The sequence below is a fragment of the Tachysurus fulvidraco genome, chromosome 3, assembly GCF_022655615.1.
Source record: "Tachysurus fulvidraco isolate hzauxx_2018 chromosome 3, HZAU_PFXX_2.0, whole genome shotgun sequence".
In the NCBI taxonomy this organism is placed as follows: Eukaryota; Metazoa; Chordata; class Actinopteri; order Siluriformes; family Bagridae; genus Tachysurus; species Tachysurus fulvidraco.
Window position 1 is genome coordinate 8,895,021 of NC_062520.1, and position 20,325 is coordinate 8,915,345.

A 20,325-nucleotide genomic window follows, 5' to 3' on the forward strand; every position below is an offset into this window, starting at 1 on the left:
GTATATAACTGAATTTAGTGTTTGATTTTCAAGGTGAAAGCTAGTACAGTACTACAGCAATCCTGAACTGGAAAACTGGAACACTGGAACACATATAAAAAGGAAATTAAATGAAGATAGTTGGACTACACAAAAACAAGCTTTTAAATTGGTCACCTATGTCCACAATAATACACGATAAAACTCATGCAGCGAAATGCTTTTTACAACCGTTTTATAAAAACACAGTAAAAAAAAGTTGGAATTTAAAATAAAATGCAATAAAATAAAATTAGTTGGAAAAAAACAAAGGAAAATAAATAGACAATATATAAAAAATGTAATGTTTAAATACAATACAATGATTGATGATATGAATATGGTGAAATGTTGATATGGTCATATGATAATACATTTAAATTAATCGTGTGTTTGTTATTCTTCTGGATCTACCTCATCAGGCCTGACGTTCAACCTCTGGTAGGAGTCTCGTCGCCTGGTGTGCACTCTACTGTGGATTGAGCCGCATGGAATCAATCAGTGAACATTTGAACACTTTGGCAGGAAGAAATGAATGTTGGGTCTGTGGTGGACTTTCTTGGTTGCTTTCTTGGTGACACTTTTGGTTGCTTATGTCCACTCAACTACAAATTGTTGTAAAAAGGACATTATTTACATTTACATTATTTCCTGTTAAGTGTCACCCAAATGAGGATGAGTTTCCCTTCTGTGCCTGGTTCCTCTCAACGTTTTTTTCCTCCTATCATCCCATTTCCTTGTCACAGTCACTTCAGGCTTGCTCATTAGCGATAAATGTTAGCTATAAATTTGAGGAAATTATAGGTAACTTTAAATTTTTTATTCATTTAGCAGACACCCTTATCCAGGGTGACATAACTTTTATTACAATTTATACAACTGAGCAATTGAGGGTTAAGGGCCTTGCTCAAGGGCCCTGCAGTGGCAGGTTAGTCGACCTGGGATTCGAACTCATGAAGTTCCGATCAGAAGTCCAACACCTTAACCACCAGGCTACCACATCCCACATATTCTGTTCCTAGGCTACCACATCCCACATATTCTGTTTGTATGTTTCTGTAAAGCTGCTTTCAGAAGGTCAGTTATTAAAAGCTATATACAAATTAAATTGAATTGAAATTATTTTCACTGTAATTGTCTTTACACCAATTACAAATCAAAGTTTGACATGAAACACCACGTAGTTATGTAGTTGAAAAATGTGAAATATAGCCTGAAAACCTCTAATTGCTAAAGATGATTTGTCAAACTGTGTTGTACACATCTTTTTTGTTTTTTTTTTGTTTTTTTTGTCTATTTGTCATTATTTAGCTGCAGTGCCTTCTGATTGGTTTTCACAGACCACCACACATTTTCTAAACCAGACTAAATTTAGTCCGATACATTCTTTCATGAACTCCAGTTATCAGCTGTGGTCTTGTTTTAAGTTAAATCTTAAACCTTTAGGTGTTCTCTAAAGGCTGTCTGATCCTAAGTAGGACATGATGTGTGCAGAACTCAAATGAACTGTGTATGTGAGAGTATGTGCAATTCATCATGCTCAGACAGGAGGCAGTTTCAGATCCTCCCACTGGATGAGGCATTATCATCCATTCATCATCCTGCAATCCTTTAACAGTCGTGTGACAATCAGGCATGACTCAGGATGAACCGTGTGTCACTACGGTGTCTCACTCAACGAAACCGTGAGAAATCATTGTGAGCACTACAATCGTTGCTGTGGTAACTGAACCAAATCCTTGACTCCTACACCGGGTATGTGCATGTGTGCTGTGATTTTATAAATGAATCGAGAACTGTGACTTTGTTTACATGCCGTATTTCACAGGGTTCTGTTGACTCTTATTTGGAAACACAAACTGTCTAGATTCATTAAAACCGCATTGGGACGTTAGCTGTAACTGTATAAATTAGATGTTGTGATTGTTGCTGCAGTATAAACAGTCAAGCTCGTTCACTGCATATTCAAATAATATTGACCTTGACTGTGTGATTTGCGGCTCATCCGATGTTTGCCTTACAGCAATGTGTGAAGTGTAAAAAGCTTAATTTGTTTGCATTGATGAGAACTATATCTTAATATGATATATGATAACTGATGACCCTTTCTCACACCTTTCTTTATTTGTGTACTATGAACAGATTTCGTTACAACAGCTCAGTATGTAAATATGCCAGCTCTCTAGGTGGAGTGTAGGAGGCTGTCACCATCTTATTTTTGGAATTGGATATCATCATTCAAGATGTTTTTTTAAGGTTATTCGATGACGTATCCTCCGGCCTGCAACTTTCTCCTGAATGTTATGTCAGACTGATGCAAACAGCGTTCCTGAAGCACTCTTGCTGATCGATTTCATCCAGTTGTGTTCCAGTTGCACTGTGTGGAAATGCAATCTAATTGTGTTTGGTATCTAATATCATGCAAGTTAATGTAAGGCAGATTGAAATAGTGTATACTGTGTTTATAACTACTGGCTATGCTGTTTAATTTTTAACATTGTTGGTTTTGGTTGGTATATTGTTGTAAATTTTGGCTAAAATATTCATTCATCCGTCTCGCAATTTTCTCATCGACTCTTCTTCTTGTTAAAGGTTGTGTAGTGTTACATGTTCGGACCTTAAGACTAAATGTATTGCAGCTTTTATTGGTCGAGAACGCCAGAGAGGGAGCCTGACTGACATGTAAAACAACCAATCACAGTTTTGTTCAGTGTCATGTTTAGGGGAGTGAAAATATAAAGTTGATATCCCTACAAAAACAGACATGACCAGGCATGAACTTCATATAATTTGGAAAAGTCAGCGTGTCACAATGCTCAGTGTCACATGAAACACGTCAGCTTCCTTCTTTCATGAGGGAAGTAGGGCATCATGACAGCTTTGTTTTTTGGGCAAACATTAAAATGATTGATGCACATGTCTTCTTGAAAACCTGAACAATCCAACCAATCAGATGTCTGAATTGTTTCCAAGTTTGTCTTTCATATGGATCTGACATTCTGGTAACATTTTTTTAGGCATGGCGTCTGATTGCGAGACTAATGGTTGCTGAGCATTCAAAGTTTATCCCACAAAATCCGATTGAGGAGCAGGAATAAACCTGGAATGGGATGCCAGTGCATATACATTCACACCTAGGAACAATTTAAAGTCACCAATGTACTTACCTACAGGGAACACTGCACAGGCATTAAACTGTACTCAGGATGGAATGGGTCCCTGGAGCTGTGAGGTGATAATGCTAACTGCTGCACTTTCATCCCCAAATCAACTACAGTCCACTAAAATAAATCATTTTATTCAAATGCTGGAAAGATAACTGGGTCCTAACGAACAGTCTATAACAGCAGACTGTATTTACTTGTACTTTCTAGTACATATACAATAACTGACAATGATGTTCACAACTGCAGTGACAGTAATGGAGTACTGAAGCTGAATGGGTACGGCACATTGTCTGTTTGGAGTTTTGTATTGTTCTTCTCATGTGCATGTTGGACTCCCACCTTTGTAAAACATGCCTTTATGTGTTCTCGTAACAATAAATGTATGTGAGAGTGTGTTTGTGTGTGTGTGAATAGTGCACTAGGCAGAATTATTCCTAATACCTCATGCTCAGTATTCCAGAGATAGTCTCTGTATTCTCCACATCCCTGACCAGAATAACACAGTTCCGGCAGATGATTGAATGAAACACATCCAGGCAATAGTCTTTGTTTCAAATAGAATTTGGTCCCATGTGTCTTCCTGTCAACTTTGCAATTAAACCACTCATATGAGGATTAAAATAATGCCATAAAAATGTAATAATATTGTGACGTCCAGACTGAATCATCAGCGTTCATCCTCCTCTCTTTAGAGGATGGCCTTGTGATTCCTGATTCACTGACTTGCTGAAGATGCAGCTCCTCTGAAATCAGCCTTCTTTGATTCGCCTCCACGTCTGAATAGCAAACAGGGAAAAAAAAGGGGGAGAGGAGTCTTTTTCGTTCTCTTTGTTTTTGCTGTGTTCTCTTTCTGCATTTTAAGATCCAGGCACAGCATTTTCCATGCCTGATCACAATGAACAGTAAACAGATAAAGTGCCTTCACTTTTGCTAGAATTGTGTAGCACATTATGTGCTGTTACATGCAATTATTTCATTTGTATATCTCATTTGTTTGCAGGCAAGTGTGAGCATGTGTATGTGTGTGTATTGCTGTAACTATGGAGGAGCACAGAACAGCTCTACATGGCTGTTGAACTGAATTGTCCCTCATAATTCTCATGCAAAAATGAACGACTGCTCATCGGTCGAGAGCCACATTATGACAGTGCTTAACAAAACTCACATTAATACCTGTTGGAGATGGCTAATTAGCCCCAGCGAGGAGAGCTCTTTGATGTAAAGAGATATGAAATAAATGTTTCATTTATATTGAATATTATTGCACCAAAGGAAGCATCTAACATAACACGTCACAATGATGAGCCTCGAAGCCTCTGTACAGAGTCCAGGAACTCTCAGGATTGAATTACAGATGAAGAGATGTGCAAATAGGAAGTGACTGCTTGGCTCTGCTTTAAGAAACACGCTACACAAAGTGCGGCTCAAAAACTTTTCGAGCACTTTGTTCAACATTCTGTGCCAAAAAACATCAGATAACACACAATACTCATACAGATCCTTATCAGTCTGAGAGAGTTTACTGGATTTCATATGAATTAAATTTGAATGCTTCAACTAGCAAACTCAACCTTTTTTCCTCCAAAAGAAACATTACTAGATCTGCAAACACACTGACTTTCGCATGCACAATTTCATCAATCTGAATAATTTCATTCCAGTTGCTGCTTCGAAATGAACTGTTTAAATATGGCCTAAAACGGAGCAACCTGAGTTGAATCTGTATTTGCTTTCCTCTTAATCCAAAGCAAATTTATGCACATGCAAAAGGAAGCATTTCCTGCTGACGTTGCCATAGCAACAAGAAGCTTGTTGAGTGTGTTAGAGCAAGTGTCCTTAAACTTTTGTTGTCTTTACCATTAAATAAATTACAATGACCCTCTCGGTAAATGTTTATTATATGAACATAATTTAAAAATATTTTTATGTATTATTTTACATTATGTAAAAAAATAGATTCTGAAGAAGCCACACTCATTAATACCCTGAGAGTTAGCTGTCTAGTGAGCTTACAATGATTTGTTTATTCCGGTGAAATTGGTTTCCGCTCTTATTTGTCATTTGTATCTGGTGAGCTTTTAGAAAGTTTTATAATGAAAATGTTTTGCAAAGTGAGATGATGATGAGGATGATGAGGATGTAACTCTAGTGCTGTAACTCTACTGTTTCAGTGAGACTGTTGCTAGAAGGGGACTTTTATGAGGAAACAGTGAAAAATCCTAGTGAGGTTATATTAACTGTGCATTTGTGAATCAAACGTGTGGATCAGATCTAAGTGTTGTATAAAAGAGAACCAATACATGTTGAGACATGTTGTAATTGGGGGTGTTAATTGAGTGATAACGGCATCCAGCTTTCCTGCTGTTTATTATTTTCCTAGAACAGCATGCACCATTATGTTTTATTCCCTATTTAATTATTCTAATTAAAACAAGAAAGCATTACATTATTAGATGGAATGCATCTTATGACGTATTAGTTTTATAAAATATATCAAAAACATTTGTTTCCTCACAGGACCAGTTCACGGTCAAATACCCATTTTTTCTATTATATAAAAAAGATTAAATGGTTTAAATGATGATTATTCTCTTTAAGGGATCAGTGTAGGTTCAGTGTAGACACATTTCACTCACACAAACATGCATGCACGTGCACACACACACACACACACACACACACACACACACACACACACACACACACACACACACACACACACACACACACACACACACACACACACACACACACACACACACAACAATTTGAGTGAAATGAATCTACATCAATTACACTAATTTTTTAAAAATAAACAGCATATAAACCATTTGCAGAACATAAGAAATATAGTTTAAAGTTTAAAGTGATATAATGATTAATATTATACAAAAGTTCAAGATTATTATTAGACTTGTTGTTGTTGTTGTTGTTATTATTATTATTAGTAGTATTATTATTAATATTATTATTATTATTATTATTATTATTATTATTATTATTATTATTATTATTATTATTATTATTATTATTATTATTATTATTATAAATGTGTTTGTGTTTATCCCCAATGAACAAGCCTGAGGTGACTGAGGTGAGGAAAACTCCCTTAGATGGAAGAAGGAAAACCCTTAAGAGAAACCAGACTCAAAAGTGAACCTCATCCTCATTTCGGTTACACTGAAGGGTGTGATTATAAACTGTTATAAACACTGGAGAGTGTTATTATGAATAATGTTCTTTCAACAGTCAGATACAGTCTGGCAATTGTGTATTGATTTTGAGTTGTTGTCCTCCAAGACCACATGGAGTTTGTGTCTCCTCTTTAAAAGTCTGAAATCTTCATTAAGCAGAATGCAACTGGAGCTGGTACCTCTCTAGATACCTAAGGATCCTCACAGGGCTGCCTTCTTCTCAATGAAGGTCCGAAATCTTCATATATATATAGTTTAACATACATGTATGTATTTTTTCAAAGTATTAGTAGTCTGATTGATTATTAGGCTGCATGTAAACATACCACTACTTTGTTAAGTATCCAGGACTAAAATCACATTTACGTATCTGACTTGTGTACCAACACACTGTACATATATTTTTTCAAAAATTCTGAATTCAGTTTAAAATGTTCCGCTAGGTTTCTCAATCCAAAATATTCACAGAAATCCAAGTTGCTCACTTTATAATTAGCCTGAACTTTTTATGAGATGGTCCTGGCATAGCTTAAAGAGGCCAGACACCATGGGAAGGGAAGGAAGCTCTGAGCAGAGGATCAGGAGACCGCTGAGGCTAATCACTATGAGGAGGTGCAGACTCTGTGCTTGTGGCTGTTTACGGCTGATAACTGTGCAGCGTGAAACACTTCGGGGCATCGTTGAACATCCTTAACATCCCTCTTCACCGCATTGATTTTCATAAGTGCACAATACTGATCACTCAGATCACACCTCTTGTGTTTGAAGAGGAAAAAAGAGAAAATGATGGAAAACTGCAAAAGAGATAATGATCAATTGCATTGTCAAAAACATGACTATATATATATATATATATATATATATATATATATATATATATATATATATATATATATATATATATATATTCAAATTGAAATTCAAATTCATTTGTGTCATGTTTTATTTTCACATTTACCCTCAAGTATGTTTTATGTTGTAAATTACATTTTAAAGACATTTGATGCTTTTTTTTTTCAATGAAAAATGTTTTTTTTTCCCAGAAGCTCAACATGTCTTCTAAGCTAACTATTCAATCCAATATATATAATTTGTGTAGCTCTAAATGTTTAACAATGGACTTGGAGATTTCTCGCAGACAGAGACCACACGAGTGGACGACACGAGAGAGAAACCTTGAAAGGAACCAGATTCAAAAAGGAACCCCATCCTAACAATTATGCACTTAATGGTTTTTATTAACGCATGAACTCATAAGACTCAAGTCATAGTTAAGATTAGCTCTTCATTAGTGTTAAGTGCATGCTTTATAATGAAGCATTAATGTTTCGTTGTGAATGATCATATTACCTTCTTGTGACGTTGTGACACAATTTTCATTTTCTGTGATTTATGTCACTATCAAATAGTTTATCGTAGTCAATACTGCTCACTCGGTATAAATTAAAAAATAATTTAACTAAAATTCAGATGCTTTTTTCGATAATTAAATTTACATAAATTTTAATTTTTCAATAATTATAAGTTTACATAGAATGTGATAGAAGTACAGTACTGTATGTGTCATTTTTTGCATTTGTAAATAAAGGGTTATCTTTTCCAAGTCTTGGAAGAGCAAACAGCTGGAGTTCTGTCAGGTTTGTAGCAGCGTGTTTGTAGCAGAGCTTCTACAGGTTTGTAGCAGCATGTTTCATATTCTCAACAGTTTACAGCACTGAGTGGAGACAGGTGTGTTCTTTTAGTGTGTGCGGGTGTGTGCAGGTGTGTGTGCTCAATTGCTCACAGTTCAACCATGACAAAGACAGATGCAGTCTATGTGAGGTTTGTGAGGATCTGAAGGAAATGTTTTTAAAAAGAATCTCAAGAAGAACAAAAAAAAATGAAATCCCTTTTAGTCTCATTTTAAACCTAATGTGGGTTTTTTTGCAGACAGTCAGGCAAAAAAAAGAACAACAACCACTTTCTGATCATCATTGCCCACGTTAATCTGTCAAAAGAGTGTCTTTCCCCAAGAGCAGGAGAGAAATGATTCCAAAACAAATGAAGCGCCAACTGAAGATACAAGTACATTTGCATAGAAGACGGTTAGAGATTAAGAATTTTAATAATCTGCAGAAGCGAACGACAATTCATGACTAATACCACAACAGAAAATTCTGGACCCCTGGGGGTGAAGAATGATTATCTTCATCACGGCACACACACAGTCACAAAGAGAAAGAGAGACAGAAAGAGGGAATAGAAGAAAAAAGAAGGAGTCTAGGATTGGGAGTGTTTAAACTTCCATAAAAATGTATGCTTAATTTTGATAGAGTGAGAAAAGGAAGAACAAATCAGATAGATATTTTGCGAGCAGGAACTAAGATAAAAGGCAGTCAAGAATGAAGTCAGTGTTCGCATGAAGCATAATTGAGAGAGAGAGAGAGAGAGAGAGAGAGAGAGAGAGAGAGAGAGAGAGAGAGAGAGAGAGAGAGGAGGGAGGAGACTGAGTTATATACAGTAATCAAGCGTGCATTTCTCACCACAAGACATTTCCTGCAGGATTCAGCAGATGTGTCCCATTCAAAATTGTACATCACATTACACACGCAAATGTTATGCTTCCACAAGATTCATGATGGTCGTTTCTCTCTCTCTCTCTCTCTCTCTCTCTCTCTCTCTCTCTCTCTCTCTATCTATCTATCTATCTATCTCTCACTCTTTTCCCTCTCTCCCTCTCTCCTCCTCTCTTCATATTTCAAGCATGCTTAGCTTTGAGAAGTGACTGGGTGTTATATATGTAGTGCTGCACTCTAGAGCATCGCCACTTAACACTTTTTACTGTCCAGAAGTGAAGAAGAAGAAGAAGAAGAAGAAGAAGAAGAAGAAGAAGAAGAAGAAGAAGAGAATTAAGAAGAGAGCGAGGGAAGATTAGAGATCAGTTGTTTGTAGTCTGCGAGAAAATTTTATTCAACATACCTGAACGTTCACTCTGTATAATGTACACCAGAGTTTACTCTGATATTCATATTATTATATAATATATTCATATTTATAATATTAGTAATGTGCTTAGAGATCCCGGGGCTATTTTGTTAGTCGGTGCTACAGTGACAGTTATATGTCAGTCACAGTGGTGTATGTCATGAGAAATGACTCAAACCTAAGTGATAAAGGTGAGAAGAAGAAGTCTTTATTTTGTCACATATACATTACAGCATAGTGAAATTCTTTCATCTCGTATCACAACTTTGGAGGCTGGGGTCAGAGCACATCATCAGCCATGATTCAGCAGCCCTGGAGCACAAATGGTTAAGGCCCTTGATCAGGGGCCCAACAGTGGTAGCTTGGTAGTGCTGTGGTTTGATCCCTGAACCTCTAATATACAACCCAGAGCCTTAACCGCTTAAGCCACCATTGCCCTGAGGGTTCAGCATTATCTCCTTAAAACCTAAAAAAAAAACTCTTATTATTATCACAACACAATATCATATTAATGAGAAATCTAACTTAGAACTAGTTAAGATGTTAGTGCAAATGTTTTACTCAGTTTCCCAGAATGCAACACAGGTATACACTGAGACACCAGAGACTCGTCTCAGCCAGTCAGCGATCCGCTAGAAGACAACCATGATTAAGCATTAGCATGAAAGTTGCAACAGTTGGAAACTGCTGTTTTCAAGCAGAGTGTACACATGATAAGGAGAGAGCTAAAGCCCATCTGCTGCATCATTCTCTTTAGGTAGAGATGAGGCAAGGGTTAAATATTGCTGTCACCAACATCAGCAGGCATTGTGGGTAATGTAGGTCTCTTTAGCAACTAACTGAAGTAAATGTGCAACTGACTTCATAGTACAGTGTAATAAACCTTGGATATCACTGAAGATGATGAAGACATCTTACCTATAAAAATGAATACACTTTAATTGTCATTAAGTGTGGATTGTTTCATTAATACCAGCATGAATGCATGAGCATAAGAGAGAAGGAATGACCAGAAAAAAAAGAGGTGGAAAAACTACATGGACAGTAAAGTAAAAGAGTTTGATCTAAGAACAGAAGGGATGCAATGGAATGTGAGTGAGGAAAGAAATGTGTAATAGAGAGAGCACTGGTGGAGGAAACCAAGTGGAAAATGCATGGACTTCAAACAGCATCATGGCTGTGTGTGTGCGTGTGTGTGTGTATGTGTGTGTGTGTGTGTGTGTGTGTGTGTGTGTGTGTGTGTGTGTGTGTGTGTGTGTGTGTGTGTGTGTGTGCCATTTCCATGCCTGTTTCGCACATAAACAAAACACGACCGTGACTGCGAGGAGTATATGAAGTGCCGTCTCGCTACAGATCATTAGAGCATAATGGTGCTGCAGTAGAAGCTCGAGCTCTCCTGCACACTGCTGATAGATGGTTGTTGCTGCATGCACTACATTACAACACCATTGTTTATGTATGTGTGTGTGTTTGTGTGTTTGTGTGTGTGTGTGTGTGTGTGTGTGTGTGTGTGTGTGTGTGTGTGTGTGTATCAGTGAAAACAATGGGAAACAAATTGACCCAATCATGAAGTTGCTGGCGGCATGTCATTTGTGTTGCAAGAGCTCATGGGAATGCTTGAAGTGATGAGTGCCCGCTCTCTCATCCTTCTCTCTCTCATCCTTCTCTCTCTCTCTCTCTCTCTCTCTCTCTCTCTCTCTCTCTCTCTCTCTCTCTCTCTCTCTCTCTCTCTCTCACACACACACACACACACACACACACACACACACACACACACACACACACACACACACACACACACACACACACGTACCCACGCACGCACTGCATGAGGGGACTGATTCATCACTCTCTCTGGCAGCGGGGGGTTCTTGCAATGCCAGCAGTGTTTCTCAGAAGGTTCCAGTTCTGTGAAATGGAGGTCAAGACATAGGAGCAGAGCAGACTCTCAGGAAGGCGTAATCATACAGGAAGAGCTGCATATAGGCTACCATTAGACAGATCAATGCCTTATATTTTACAGGGCACTCAAACCACTGACATTTTCTATAGTTCACTATAACTGGACATTATAGATCACAGTGTACGATTTCCCACAATCACATTCATGCTGGGTTTGATTAAAGGATTACTCCAGTTTTTTTTGTTTTGTTTGTTTTTTCTTTTTTTTATCTGATTGCTCTCTGTTGCACATGAACTGTATGTGTAATTACCAATATAAGAATTGCACATTAAATTAAACGTTTACTCATTTATTATAGAAATCTGAAGATTTTCTTCAGAAATCTGAAGAAGTCACATGACCTTCACAAGTGAGTCATCAAGGAACTTTACATTATCATATATAATACATCCGGTTTATGTTTTGTACATAATTAACATATATTGGCTTTTCACATGCAATATATGTAACGTTTACACATCATTTCTTTATTATGATGAATTTCTGAACATGTTGAACACATGGTTTTATTTTAACACCGATCCAATATGAGCAAAATAATGGATCTGGTAGCAAAGGGAAAAAAGAAACAATCCCATAATAAATGGAACAAACTAGAATTGATTTTTTTGGGGGGGAGGAACTGAAATTATTCAGATATAAAGAAACTTGATTGTTCACATTTTAGCTATTTTTCCTGTATGTTTTAAAAACTTGCTCTAAAAAAATGCACGGTTATCAGTTGAAGTTTTGGAAAGCTGAAAAAAGTTTAAAACTTTAAAAAGTTTGCTAAAAGCACATTTTTTATTAAACTATTGCATAATTTATTGACTGCTGAAATGACTTTAAAGTAAACAGTATTTATGATATCTTCATATATAAGAAAATGTCAAAAGATCGTCTTCATAAAGGTTTTCTGTACACTTATCCTACAGAGGGCCACAGAGTGCTCGGAGTCTATCACAGGGGACAATGCATGGGACAACCTGTACCGGGAACAATCACATGCGCATTCACACACAGTACAGTTTTGAAATGCCATTCAGCCAGCAAAGCATGTCTTTGTACTGGGGGAGGAAACCAAAGTACCTGGAGGAAACCCCTGAAGCACAGGAAGAACATGCAAAGTCCACCAACACAGAGCAGAGGTGGGAACCTAAATCAACAACCACAAACATACTAACCAATAAGCCACCGTGCCCCCTCACATGTAGGTTTAATTAACTGTTGACTTAAATCAGGTGTGTTAAATGAGACAGAATGGTAAACCCTATCATGCTGTGACCCTTCAAGACTAACAACATACACTATTATGATGTAAATGAAGTAAAACCTGTTTATCTAACTTTAGCAATAGCAATTGTCTTCCATGAACCCTTCACATGTGATCCATCTCAGCCGGACACACTCTGAGGTCTATAAAGCATCTCGATTTTCCCACGCCGCCTGCCACTATAAAGCTCTGCATGCAGGTCCGCTCTATTGGTGACCTGAGGGGATTTCCCCAGTACTCACTTAACCATTAACCGGCGAGTGAGTGTGTGGTGTGGGATACGTCACGACATGTTTACGAGACCCTGATAGTGTCTGTATGTCTGCGGTCTGCTCACAGAAGCCAGGTTTGGCCTTTAAGTGCCTGCGTAGACAGATAAGAGCAGACCCACGGCACGAAGGCAGAGCGGGAATGACCAGTGTAAACAAACGCTAATCAGTCAGCATTGCTAATTCAGTCCTGGGCAGATAGTAGAACATTTATCGCACCCTGAATTTAAACACACGGCTCTGCCTGATTTGGCTTATCAAAGTTTAAAAGCACTTTGATGAAGTTAGTGATTTCAGGCCAGCCTGAGATTTTATGTTAATAGCTCCGTGCTTGCTCTGACTTCCTGTGGATTTTGTCCACAAATAGTGCACTCTGTTTTTCAGCTGACTCTGAAGCATTTTTGTGTATGTTTACACATAAACCAGATGAAGCAGTATGCAGCGTTCATGCTACCAGAAATATTAGAAAGACTTCTTTTCCAAGTGTAACAAGTAAATAGTTCTTCAGTTCTGCTTGCTCGTGTATTTAATCTCACTGGTCCTAAACTCGATATACATCCTCAAAACAGTTTCCCTCATCTTTCTGCTTTGAAAACATATTTGAACTTCAATCTCATTCTCTAATCTTTTAAAGCCTTTGGAAATTTTGAACAGTATCATATAAAATAAATTCACAGTGTAATCCCAAATACTCCCAAATACAGAACTGCTAGCAATTTAACACTGTATTTAACTCACTCTAATCTCTAATCAGAATTCAGTGTATACGTAAAAGTTTTGGATGTCTCTGTCACTTGATCTTAATCTGATACTTAAATCTTAATTGGTCTGATGTAGTTGTGATCACAAGTCAAAACCCAGGGTTATAGAAATCTGCTAGGTCTTCACAGCTTATTCACAGTGACTTGCATGGCAGATGCTCTACATAATCAGAATAAATATATGTGCACTTGTTACAACGATATGCTGACATTTGTAGTAAGGAGATGTTTATTGCAAATTTATGAAAGGGATCTCCAGTATGGTGTATTTATAATTTACTATCATCAATATTTGGTAAATTGCTGTGATTTGTGAATGTTTTGGGGTTGTAATAGTAACTCAACTCCTATTCTATAACTCCTGTCTCTGAGGATTTCTCTTTCTGTATATTTCATCATGTTTTATTCTTTATTTGTTAACCTACAGTTAAAAGAAGCTGAAATGAGTTACTTTTAAGAAGAAAAATATATATATATTTGAGAAAGCAAGAACTTTTCCCAGAGAGATCTTATGAGGTATCGTGTCCATTTTGCCCTTAGTGACCTTGGACTTTGATATGTTTTATATATCTTTGTCCCAGTTTAAATATTTGAAAAGCAGATACCACATTTCCTAGAAGTCGATAGATAAATAAGGATTATATTTATTTGACTTGGTGCTTTTTCCTGCTAGAACAGACAGCACACAGTGGCACTTTATTACAGTTCAGGGGAGAGCTTGATTTAAAATCTGTTTGCTGAACCAAAGTGATTATACCACTGTGTTAATTAAATTGAATAAGATATCAGGTTATTATGTAGCTTTCACTGTACAGGGGAGAATCCAAATAAGAAAACAGTGTGTTGAAAGACAATAAAGTTCCTCAAAGCTCTTATTAAACAAAGTCCAGCTGTTATATTGTCTACCAAATAACTGTCACATCTACACTTTATTTGTCTACAGTAAAGTTTTATTCTTTTTTAATATAGACCAGTCTGTGCCGACAAAGCTTCCCACATCTCCAACCAGGATCTTTCCTCTGTATCAGTGTCTTTCAGCAGATTCCACGTTATCAGACCCCCCCCCCCCCCCGTGACTCAGACTAGATCAGATCCCTGAGCTCACAAGCATACTCAACACACAGAAGCACAACACACACTCACTCATTAAGCCGACAGGAACGAAGCCGTTTACAACACAGACAGACAGGCAGACAGACAAGAATGTTCACAGACACTAACACTCATGAGATCATACACACTTACATTCCAGCTTTATCTGAGAAGATATTCCAATAACACTGTGTGTAATGATGAATGTAGTGTCTAGCAAAGCAAATCATTTGAAGTAACAGAGCAGCTTTGGGAGGTAAGCAAGTGTTAAATGTCCAGCTGTAGCAAATTTCCTACATATGGGATCTGCCAGTCGGGCTGAGACTTGTTTCTAACACTTCTGGGTGATTTTTTAACATGTATCGAAAAATATGTCAGCACAGGGTAAACTCAGTGTAAGCTGTTAAAAATCATGTCAGTTAGATGAAACTGAAAACAAAGTCTAGCAAGACTATTTCTCACTCAATTAACAAATGCGTCTATATACCAATAAACAGCCACAGTTTTGTTTTACATCCAATTTTCATGTTTTGGAAATCAGTCCAAACTGTGAAGGATGAAGGAACGGTAATTAAGAAGAACGTGGGATTGAACAGTTGAACGTTCAGCGTCTCTGCTTTATTGTATTTCCAAACAAACCTTGGCCGACGTTATAGTTGGAACGATTGCCAGGAATGAAAACCTGACATTCATTTGAGGGGGAAAAAACTGACTGAAGAGTTGACTTGCTTTGTCTGGACATTCCTATGAAACAAAGAACAGCTGGTATCACACTGTATATTTCAGGAGACATTGTTTTGTATCCTAACCGTATAATTCCAGCCCTGCATGCTTTTCAAAAATTTATTTGCATTCCATCTCTTCAAAAGATGGAAAAACATTTTCATCTTTACCAGACACATGTGCAAGCAAGGGTTCTTTTCAATACGGGTCAATATTTGTATAGTGGTATTTATTTGGGAAACACCTTAAACTCCCCAAATTACAGTATCAGCACAACATTTTTTCCATCTTATTCATTTATCTGTAGTTGAGATTAATAATAATCCAGGATATGATAATAAGGGGTTAAATTCAAACTGTGGAGTTTTCTAAAGGTTTGTTAAGATAGTCACTATGCACTTCTATGTTCCACTGAGCTCCCACTGTAGATTAAAGCAGCTCTACCTGTGCAGTTTAATATAGTTTCCTTTGAGAGCTAAATCTAGCTTCCTCTGTGCTCTGAGACATCCATTACTTCAATTATTCAAGCCTTACTAATCCAGTCAGACCGCCACTTTCAGCTCGCCCTCGCTTCCCAGAAATACATATCTCAGAAATACTGACCTGTCATAAACGTTCTGTTCGCAAATGACATGGTTTAGAAAGGGCAAGAAGGCAAATTATCATCATGGTTCAAAAAATGCTAAATAAGAAAATAATCTTACAGAACACTTCATTCATGTTATTAAAAGTTACAGACATTTTTGGAAAGGGAAATCAGTTCATGCGGAGTGCCTGCCATACAAGCCCCGTTTACAAAAATTACTCAAGATATCTGACCAATCAGAATTTAAGTGTAGTAGTTTACGTTACACAGAAAATTATCCATAGATTTGATTCTGACAAATAATTAAAATGAAAGGAAAATGAAATCTGTCATTAAAAATACACACTATAAAAATAAATTGTTAAGCAAAAATGCAGTTAGACTTTTGAGTTGTTCTTCACAGTAACAATATTTGTTTAGCCAAGCTAAATTTGTTGTTCTTGCAATGATGTATATATTAAAGCAACTGAACCAACAATTAAATTTTTTTTCTGTTTAATGAATAAAAAAAAATTAATTAGCAACATTAATTAATACAAGTCAGCACATTAACCTTTTTTAATGATTTTTGGTCTGCATAAAAATGACTAACATAAATTTATTGTTTTATCGGTTTATTTTAATTGGAAACAAAAGATAAGCAAGATTGCAATACAACATATTTATTTATGGCTTTAAGCAGACATCCTTATGCAGAGTGATTAACTGTTTACCTCAATTTCTTTGTACAATTGAGGATTAAGGGATTTGAACTCAAGACCTTCCAGTCAGAGGTCCAGCACCATAACCACTCAGCTCATGTCAGTGCAATTTACACTTTAAAACACCTAAAGAACAAAAAACAGGTACAATGACCTTCAAAAATGTAAATGTAAAAATAAATAAATAAATAAAACAACTGTTTTTGGGGGCACGGTGGCTTAGTGGTTAGCACGTTCGCCTCACACCTTCAGGGTCGGGGTTCGATTCCTGCCTCCGCCTTGTGTGTGTGGAGTTTGCATGTTCTCCCCGTGCCTCAGGGGTTTCCTCCGGGTACTCCCTTTTCCTCCCCCGGTCCAAAGACATGCATGGTAGGTTGATTGGCATCTCTGGAAAATTGTCCGTAGTGTGTGAGTGTGTGAGTGAATGAGAGTGTGTGTGTGTGCCCTGTGATGGGTTGGCACTCCAGGGTCCAGGGTGTATCCTGCCTCGATGCCCGATGACGCCTGAGATAGGCACAGGCTCCCCGTGACCCGAGAAGTTCGGATAAGCGGTAGGAGATGAATGAATGAATGAATGAACAACTGTTTTTATCCAATATACCATATAATAAGTAGTAGGCAAATTATAAGTGTTTTATCCAAAATTGCAATGAAATTTAAAAGAACAATTTAAATGTACACGTAGACAACACAAATAATTATCTAAATTAACTTCAAATGCTTTTAAAACAAAGCATAGACAAACAGGTTTAATCTAGACGCCCACGCTATAAACATTAAAAACAAAAAAAAAATCGTGGTGCTTTGTGCCTTGACAAATTCAAAACAAAATTTAAAATCTTTTTAATTCAAAACCTTTAAACAACAGAAAACATTGGTTGAATAATAAACCAACAATGCTTTGTTTTTAAATGAACTGACATGCTAAGTGTATTCACAACCCAGATTTGATATTTAATCTGTACTTTTTTGTCTTTATTTGTGACACAACGTTGTTTAACAACTAACAGTTTGTTTTAAGGAAAAGCACACTTTGGGTGTATCCAAAGCCAAGCTCCATGAACGCATTCTGATCAGTGTTAAAAGTGTACTTGAGATATTTAGAACAGGAACAGTTGAGTACTCAGAGAAGGACAAAGAGGTGTGCCAGAGCAGTAGAGGGATCTGAAAGAACAACAATCTCCTCCATTACAACAGTAATGTTTGGGTGTTATCTTGAAAACATAGAGAATCCCTATTCACTGGTGCGCTTTTCATGGCTCATCACGCATGTGGAAAATATTTAAATATCAGTGTTACTGTTTCAACTTGAAAATGTTCATCCAGAAAACTTTGTAAAAGATGTAGTTATAACATAACTAACTTGTATTTTACGTAGATTCACCGTTATTCACAGTTCCTTGTATATGTGACTCAATAGGTACAGTAGTCTGGAAAGTCTTTTTTTTTTACAGTGCAGCTTAAAAATAAAAAAATAATAAAAATCCAAAATAAAAAGCAGCATTTGCTTCAACGGCTGATCTTGCAACTTTTTGATTTTAATCTTAAATATGACCTCACACTGCTGATCCTGCTCCTGGTCCTCCTCCTCCTCGTAGAATTCAGCTCTGCTATCCTGTCTAGTTGTTTTATTTCAATCCTGTCAGGCCACAGATAAGACACATCTAGTTTCTGGAAGTCTGACAGTAACAAAAGGCGTCTGTCAGATGACTCCTGGGCCAGGCATAGGCAGTGGCAGGCGAAAATGTTATGAAGATAAGGTGTCACAGCGAATGAACATGATGCTTGGACTGTCCTACCAGCTTCAAGCTTGGCAGCTTGTTTTCACTTGATCAGTGCCAAGAAATCCCTGAGCGAATTGTTTTCAGGAATTGTTTTTGGTAGGGGACAAATCCAAATGACATTTGGCTTCTTTTTTAGTCTCAGTACCATAGAAATCAAGCAATGTCTACCATCCAAATGTCATTTTTGTAGGTTTGGTTGGAGAGAGAGAGAGAGAGAGAGAGAGAGAGAGAGAGAGAGAGAGAGAGAGAGAGAGAGAGAGAGAGAGAGAGAGAGAGAGAGAGAGAGAGAGAGAGAGAGAGAGAGAGTGCAATCCTCATAGCCAAAGAAAGCTTCAAGAATAGAAGCTACATTTCTATGTTATTTACAAAAAATTCTAACTATTATGATATTTCCATTTCCCAGAAACAATGAGAGTCGTTCACGCCTATGGCAACTTTATACTCTCATTACATCACAGTTGGCAGTTTCTTCTAATTAAGAGCAGACAAAAATTGGTCTGCAACAATTGGTCTGCAACACCAATTGTCTGTCTTCGGTCATATTTTACAATCCTTCTCAGTTCTACACAAATAACCTTGTATGAGCTCTGTGATGTTCCAGCACTTCTATTTCATGTTCTTGTAACTATTCAAAAAAATAATGTGGGAAAATGTCTCCTTGTTCCAGTCTCACAAAACATGGAGCTTTTCCAGAAGGAAAATAAGTAAATACAGTATGTGCTGCTCTATGGAAGGTAAATAAAAGAATGAAAGGGGGGAAACAGCTCTTCTCACCATGTTCAACAAAGAAGACCAGGTTTCTGGAGATAAAGTTTCAGCTTGTGAGAGTGTGCGGTTGATGCTGTCTAGCTTTGCACCTCTAAAATTCTGTTTAGCACCCATGAAATTGCAGTAGCTGCTAGAAATAAGGAGTAACTGACAGCTTTTTTAAGCCTGGCCAGTTCTAAGCCCAGGTATAAGCCTAGGTGTTGTGAGAAATAAACAAACAAAGAAATAAAATGCAAATAAAAAACTAATTAATTCAAATAAAGCTACAACATACATTTATGTCATTTGGCAGATATCCTTATCCAGAGTAACTCATTTATACAGCTGAGCAATGGAAGATTAGGGGCCTGGCTCAGGGGTGGCAGATTGGTGGCCCTGGGATTTGAACACATGACCATGAACCACTTAGCTACCACCTCCCCAGGCACATTCTTTAGCCCAGTCATTTTTGTAAAGATCCAGTTACTTTAATTCCTTGCTTTCAAAAGACAGGATAAGCAATATGGCCAATTTTAAGCATTCTGTTTCATTGTTAATTTATTGTTAGTGAGTAAATGAAATTCAGAATCTATACTGTCTGTGACATCTCGGCCTTCCTGAGCTAAGGTCTCTATCCCAGAGATTAGAGACCAATTAGCTGACTTAAGCTAAATAATTACCTCAAAAGCATGTAATTGGATAAACAGAGGCTCTGTTCCAAACAGTCTTGTTTATAGCTAACATTTAAAGCTTATATTTTAAGTGATTGGTTCAGTCTACCGAAATACGTCTGGACCATGGTCCACCAGCTGATGACCCCTGATACGTATATAGCACAAATCCAAAACATATTTTTTTGTATTTCCTCTCCAAATTCATCATTGGTTTTCCCAATCAGACATAGTCGCATCTATCTTTCTTATCCTCAGCTTATCAGGCATATGTGAGACATACATTATGATGCATTTTTTCTGCTACATGAAATGATAACACTGATGCCAATGTGTCACTATCAGGCACTGCATGATACATAATCGATAACAGCCACATTCACAAGGGTCAGTCTGTGGCCTGAGAGCTAATGACAAACCGGGAGACAAATTA

The 20,325-nt window shown here is 37.2% G+C and overlaps 1 long non-coding RNA gene across 2 annotated transcripts in view; it reads right to left on the minus strand.

Annotated features, from left to right (window-relative positions):
* Window positions 1-9,535: 9,535 nt before the first annotated feature.
* LOC113644320 overlaps window positions 9,536-20,325 on the minus strand; it is a 26,103-nt gene continuing 15,313 nt past the window's right edge. Inside the window, exons 1-3 of one of the 2 annotated variants that reach the window (XR_007140106.1) lie at window positions 16,703-16,928; window positions 9,905-9,975; window positions 9,536-9,809 (exon numbers count right to left, since the gene is read on the minus strand). This is a non-coding gene — a long non-coding RNA (uncharacterized LOC113644320). Of the gene's footprint in view, window positions 9,810-9,904; window positions 9,976-16,702; window positions 16,929-20,325 lie in introns of those variants that run through there. The other variant, XR_003440975.2, reaches the window with a different exon arrangement.